Here is a 6164-nt window from a genome sequence, read left to right on the forward strand (position 1 = left end):
ACACACACACACACACACACATAGAGAGAGAGAGAGAGAAGTCATATATATACATACACACACACTATACACACACCCAGTGGGTTTCTATGGCTGAGTGGGGATTCGAACCCTGGTCTCCAGAATCATAGTCTAACACTCTTAAGTCTATAACATAAGCTCTCTGAGGACACTTCTCTAGGAATCTCTAGGTCCTCCGGTGTAACTCTGTGTTCAATGTCTGACAGACACTGACCATAGAACTGCACTGGGGAAGCTATAAAGGCCTAGTGGAGTGTTCTCTCTAGGAATCTCTAGGTCCTTCAGTGAGACTGTTGGTTAAAATTGACCACAGTTGAACTGGAGGACCTAGATATTCCCAGAGAGAACATATATTAATCAAATCTGTGAATAATCAAATCCGCAAATATGGAGGTATGAGTGTATTTATATTAGTGCCGGGTGACCAGAGAGGCCTTCCTTCTCCACGGCACGTTCTACATTTCAGTCTTCTGTCCATTTTTAGCATGGCTAAGAGAAGCATAGGTTTACATTTCCGTGAGTGGACTAGGCCGCAGCCACAGTGTGGAGAGTCTTGAACCACTCATTGTGGGCTCTGACCATAAAAGGCAACAGGGTGGTGGCAGAGTCTGATAGGTGGACTGGAGTGTGTTGTCAACTGCTGATTGGACAGGAAGGAACTGTCTTGAAGCCAAATTGTATACACTTGTCCCTCCACATTCTCTAGGGTTAGGGACACAAGACCCCCGTGAATATGGAAAACCCGCAAATAACAAAAACACCATGTTTTTACCCGAGAGGACACCTGTCTAGGAATCTCTAGGTCCTCCAGTGCAATTTTGTGGTCAATGTCCAAAAGAAACTGATGACAGAACTGAACTGGAGGAGCTACAAAGGCCTAGTGGAGTATAGGTCTTTCAGGGCAACTTTTACTTAAATTTGACCATAGAGTTGTATTGGAGGACCCAGATATTCCTAGAGAGAACATATTAATTAAATCCGTGAATAATCAAATCCACAAATATCAAAGCCGCAAATATGGAGGGATGAGTGTATAAGCCTGTACCCACTGTACACATCTGGGTCCCTGGCAAAAGGCACCTTTGAGTGCTCATATTCTTTGTTTGGGGTTCTAATAAAGTTCAGTATATTGGATCAGAACCTGTCCCAGCCCAGGATTTCCTCTGCCCCATCTTGGATTCGCCCCTTTTCACTCACTGCTCCTCACTCCTGGAACCTTCTTCCCCCGCGAACAAGAGCCATCACTTCTTTAACCAGCTTCAAAACGGAGCTGAAAACCATCTTGTTCAGAGAAGCTTTCCCAGGCATTGCATAATTGTCACTTGCTATTTGATGCTCTTTTGTTGTCTGTTTTATTGAATCATTTCCTGTATTGCTATGTATTTTATATGTATTATCCTACTAGAGAGGCCCCTTGCCCACCGCCACTCCTTTTGTGTCGTGTCTTTTTAGATTGTAAGCCTGAGGGCAGGGAACCGTCCAATTAAAAAGATTGCATGTACAGCGCTGTGAAAATTTACAGCACTTTATAAATAAAGGTTAATAATAAATAATAATAAAAAGTGTGGCCATTTCCTACTAGTCCAGCTGAGACTGCACCTTGCGGAGGCACAGGTGACAGTGTCCATGAGTGTTTTTAGCTCAGAGTGACCACCAAACATCCTCCTTTCCCAAGACATGTCCTCCATTTTATTATTAACAACAGCAACTTATTATTATTATTATTATTAGTAGTAGTAGTAGTAGTAGTATTGTGTACAAGGTGACCAGATGTCCTAACTGCAAAAGAGGAGAAGGCGCCACAAACTTTCAACAAAAATGGAAGGCACTGCCAAATAAAAGCTAAAAACACTCAAATAGATGTAAACTCATGCTTCCTAGACATGCTCAAAATGGGGGGCATTTGGGAATTCCTCTTGGACAGAATTCCTCCATCTCACCCTTCTGTTGATATTATTCAAATTCAGTTTCCAGTTAAACTGGATTTTTTAAAATTGAATATGTTACAAGACATAGACAAGAAAGTAGGGAAAAATGGATTAATTAACTATCTTATATGCTATAACCTCAGCTAGGATACAGGTACTGGAGAAAAAACAGATGTACTGGATATCAAGGAATGGTGAGTAAAAATTTGGGAAATGATGAATATGGATAGACTGACAGTCCTGATTCAAAACAAACCATTAGAAAAACTGGAAGAAGAATGGTGTCCAGTGAAGAGGTATGGTAAAATATTTAAGTAGTGTCTATGCTCCAAGAACAAACAGATAGTTGTACAAAAAAACTGGTATATATTGGTCCAGTCTGACTTATAGACAACCAAACAGGAGTCTATTTTCAGAACAGTTTTTGATATATGATACAAGATTTACAAGTGATTAAAAGGAAATCCTCTTTGGAGTGGATGTGGAAATTTTATGATTTAATAGCAAATGACAAATTAACATGTTTAATTAGATTTAATTCTGTAAAGAAATTCTCAGAAATTTGGACCCTGGTCTTAGAGGCTATGGACTCGAAATTTGCTGACCTCCGAACTGAACCTCCAAGAAATTTGTTTGAATAAATCAAAGAAAATATGATAGATACTTTGTTAATATAATCAAGTTAGTCATATAGAATATCTCTATGAATAGTTGGAAAATTATATACATGTTTGCATGGCTTTTTGTTTGTTTGTTTTTCGGTAGTTTAATTTTTGTTCAGTTAACCAGAAATTATAAAAAATTGAAGGAAAGTTTTTCTTTCTGACTCTGAGGTACTTAGAGATGAACCTTAGTAATTATTGATCCTAATGGAAAAAAAGGAATTCCTTTCTATGGGGAAGAGACTATTAAGGGAGGAAATTACAGAATAATGTAATATCTAGAATTTGGTTATAGGAGGAGTACAAGATATAGTAAAAATGAACAACACTTAAGATCTTTGGAAGTTGTAGTTTTTAGACCTGTCTGTTTAGTACTGTTAAGGACTGTATGCAATGTCTTTGTTTAGTGATTTGTTTAAGTGTGTTGTATAATGAATATTTGTTTATTGGGGGGGAGTTAACTCAATAAACTTTATTTAAAAAAAGGAAAAACTATAAACGAAAAACACAGATCACAGAGAAAAATATGGAAAAGAATTAGAAGTCCTTCAAAAAATGATATACAATATAAGAGATAAAATTAGGTAAATAAGGCGAACTCAGTCAGGAAGTATTCACAGGATAAATTCCCGATCTCCTTCATGTGATAAACTCCTTAGATTCAACAGAGATCAAGCAAGAGAGAGAGGAATGTTTGCACCAAAACCAGTGTAAGTGTATTATTGTTCCTCATTAATAATAAATAAGACTTAGTGTCACAGACACAGTACAGCACACATACCCCATTAAATTGCTGTACAACCAGATATAGTTAGCCGTCCATATCCACACATTCTTTATCCATGGAAAGTACAAAGCATCCATAGCTTGCAAATATTCAAAAATATATATAAATTCCAAAAATTTTTAATTTGTGTATTGTGTATTTTAATCTGATTGTATTTTTAGCCTGTTGTGAGCCGCCCTGATCGTAGGAAGGGCGGCATATAAATAAAATTTTTATTATTATTATTATTATTAAAAAGCAATTTTGGAATTGATTTTGCCATTTTATTTAAAGGTCACCATTTTAATATCTATTGTATTATGGGACTTGTTAATGTTATTTTACGGATTTTGTTATCCACCTCGGGTCCTGGAACTACACCCCAGTATGTAATTGACAAATAATTTCAGATTGAAAACATTTGCCAAATTTGGGTGGCAATACATCTTGGGCCATAAATATACCGATATGTGCCAGAACCCTTCTCCCAGGTTGGAGCTGCAGTTCCAAACTCCTAGGGAATTCTGCCACTGACCTTGCTTGTTCCCCCGATTAATTCTTTTCTGGACTGGGTTACAGGACCTCAGTGTGACCCCCTATAAATATGGACTTGTTGTTGTGTTGTTGTGTAGGTATGTAGTTTGGCATGGTAGCCTGACTCCAATTCAGGCTGGAAGGATTGTCAGAGACAGATTTAAAACAATAGCAGAAATAGGTTTATTAAATATGTTGCATCAGTCTAGAGGTGACATACGATTAGTGGGAAAAAGAAGACCAAGGAGTGGAGGGTGGGAAATCTGTGTTATTTCAAGAATGAATTTTGATGCAAACCTGGGCACATGCAGGTAAAATCAAAACAAAGAGAACACATTTTAAAGCTTTTTTCCCCCAAAGAGTAACAACTGCATTAATTTTTTACTCTTTTGAAGAGAAAAATACTCCAGACTTCTAAGACAATGGGGAACATTTCTGCTCAAGGTGCATCTAAAAATGCCAAGAAATACCATTTCAAAGTAAATGTTGGAGAGTAAGTAGTAAATATTATTTTCATTCATACATCACATCATTTCCATGGGTGACAGGAAGTCATTCTTCCCTGTTTCCTTTGCACCCCACAAGTTACTTTTTACTGGGAATTTTTTACTTCTAAATTCTGAAGCAGGGCCGGTGTGTTGTGTAGATAAAAAAGACAAGTGCTAAAGGGAAAGTGTGGGTTTGAATGAGTTTTCATTCAAAGTTTTCAAGTTGTGACCATTTGGTATGCAAAAGGCCCACGACAGTTTCATTATTGGGGGGCAGGGGGTGAGAGTTATTTTGGAATAAATGAACCACACAGTCCTCCTTTTAGTTGAACTCTTTTTAAACTAAAAAACCTGCAAAACCATGAATACAAACCTTGTGGCCTCTAGTACACTTTGCCTTTCACTCTGATGCGTTCTCCAGACTTTATCTTGGAGTGGGCAACCAGTTTCTAAAAAGGCAAGGAAAGATACGAGAGCAAAGAACTTCATTAGCTTCACGATTTCTTACTGCTACCTTATTATTATTATTATTATTATTATTTACATTTATTTATAGAGCACTGTAAAGTTTGCACATGGCTTTATATCGCAGGAGTCAAAGAAAATAAGAACAAAAGAACAAAAACCTGCCAAGCGGTGCGCAATCTAAAACAACAACATTATATTATTAAAATATCTCTAAAATAATACTAACTAGATAATACTAGCTAAATAATACCTACTGTTATCAACACCATGCTGGTGTACATTCAGTAGACCAAGGTTCAAATTTTGACATGACCATGAAGTTTACTGAGGGACCTTGAACTAGTTATGTGCATGCTGCATGTTGAGCCTGGAGAAGAGATGGTTAAGAGGTGATATGATAACCTTGTTTAAGTATTTGAAGGGATGTCACATTGAGGGTGGAGCAAGCTTATTTTCTACTGCTCCAGAGAACAGGACATGGAGCAATGGATGCAAATCGCAGGAAGAGATTCCAGTTCAATATTAGGAGGAGCAATCTGACAGTAAGAACCGTTTGACACACTCCCTTGGAAAGTGGTAGAGTCTCCTTCTTTGGAGATATTTAAGCAGAGGCTGGGTGGCCATCTGTTGGGGGTGTTTTGATTGCGAATTCCTGCATGGCAAAATGAGGTTGGACTGGGTAGCCCTTGAGGTCTCTTTGCAACTCTATAATTTGGTACTGTATCTTGCTCTGAAGCTGGTTTGAAATCGTTCAAGGAGGTGTGTGTCATCCAAGACCAACCACAGTTTGACTCCACTTTAATTACCATGGCTCTATCCTACATTTGGTAGTTTAGGACCAGAACTCCTTGGCAGAGAAGCCTAAAAGACCCTGTGAACTACAGATCCCAGGATTCCGTAAGATGGAGCTACAGCACCTAAAGTGGTGACAAACTACATTACGTCTACAATGGTAATGCTCCCTAGGGTTTGGAGGCAAAGCTAGGACAAAAACTAGACAGTGTAATGATCCTGATATATTGATATATCACACATATAACTAAAGTTAAGATTGCCCATGCCACCTTATTCTGAACAAAGAAGAAAGGTGATAGGAAGGAAATCAACTCATTTGAAATTTGTTGCTGGAGAAGTGATCTGTGGACACAATAGATTGCTAAATAATAATAATGATAATAATAGGATTTATTTATATACCACCCAAGCACTGGGAATCCGAGCGTTTACAACAGAGGGGATAATAGACGGTTCCCTGCCCTCAGGCTTACAATCTAAAAGACACGACACAAAAGGAGAA

At 37.9% G+C, this 6164-nt stretch overlaps 1 protein-coding gene across 1 annotated transcript in view; it reads right to left on the reverse strand.

Annotated features, from left to right (window-relative positions):
- The window catches only part of LOC121923831, a 51560-nt gene extending 46129 nt beyond the window's left edge, over positions 1–5431 (reverse strand). The window contains exons 1-2 of the mRNA XM_042454674.1: positions 5122–5431; positions 4773–4848 (exon numbers count right to left, since the gene is read on the reverse strand). The gene's annotated coding sequence lies outside the window, so the exon portion shown is untranslated. The remainder of the gene's footprint in view (positions 1–4772; positions 4849–5121) is intronic.
- Positions 5432–6164: the final 733 nt, after the last annotated feature.

This window comes from Sceloporus undulatus, chromosome 2 (assembly GCF_019175285.1).
Source record: "Sceloporus undulatus isolate JIND9_A2432 ecotype Alabama chromosome 2, SceUnd_v1.1, whole genome shotgun sequence".
NCBI lineage: Eukaryota > Metazoa > Chordata > Lepidosauria > Squamata > Phrynosomatidae > Sceloporus > Sceloporus undulatus.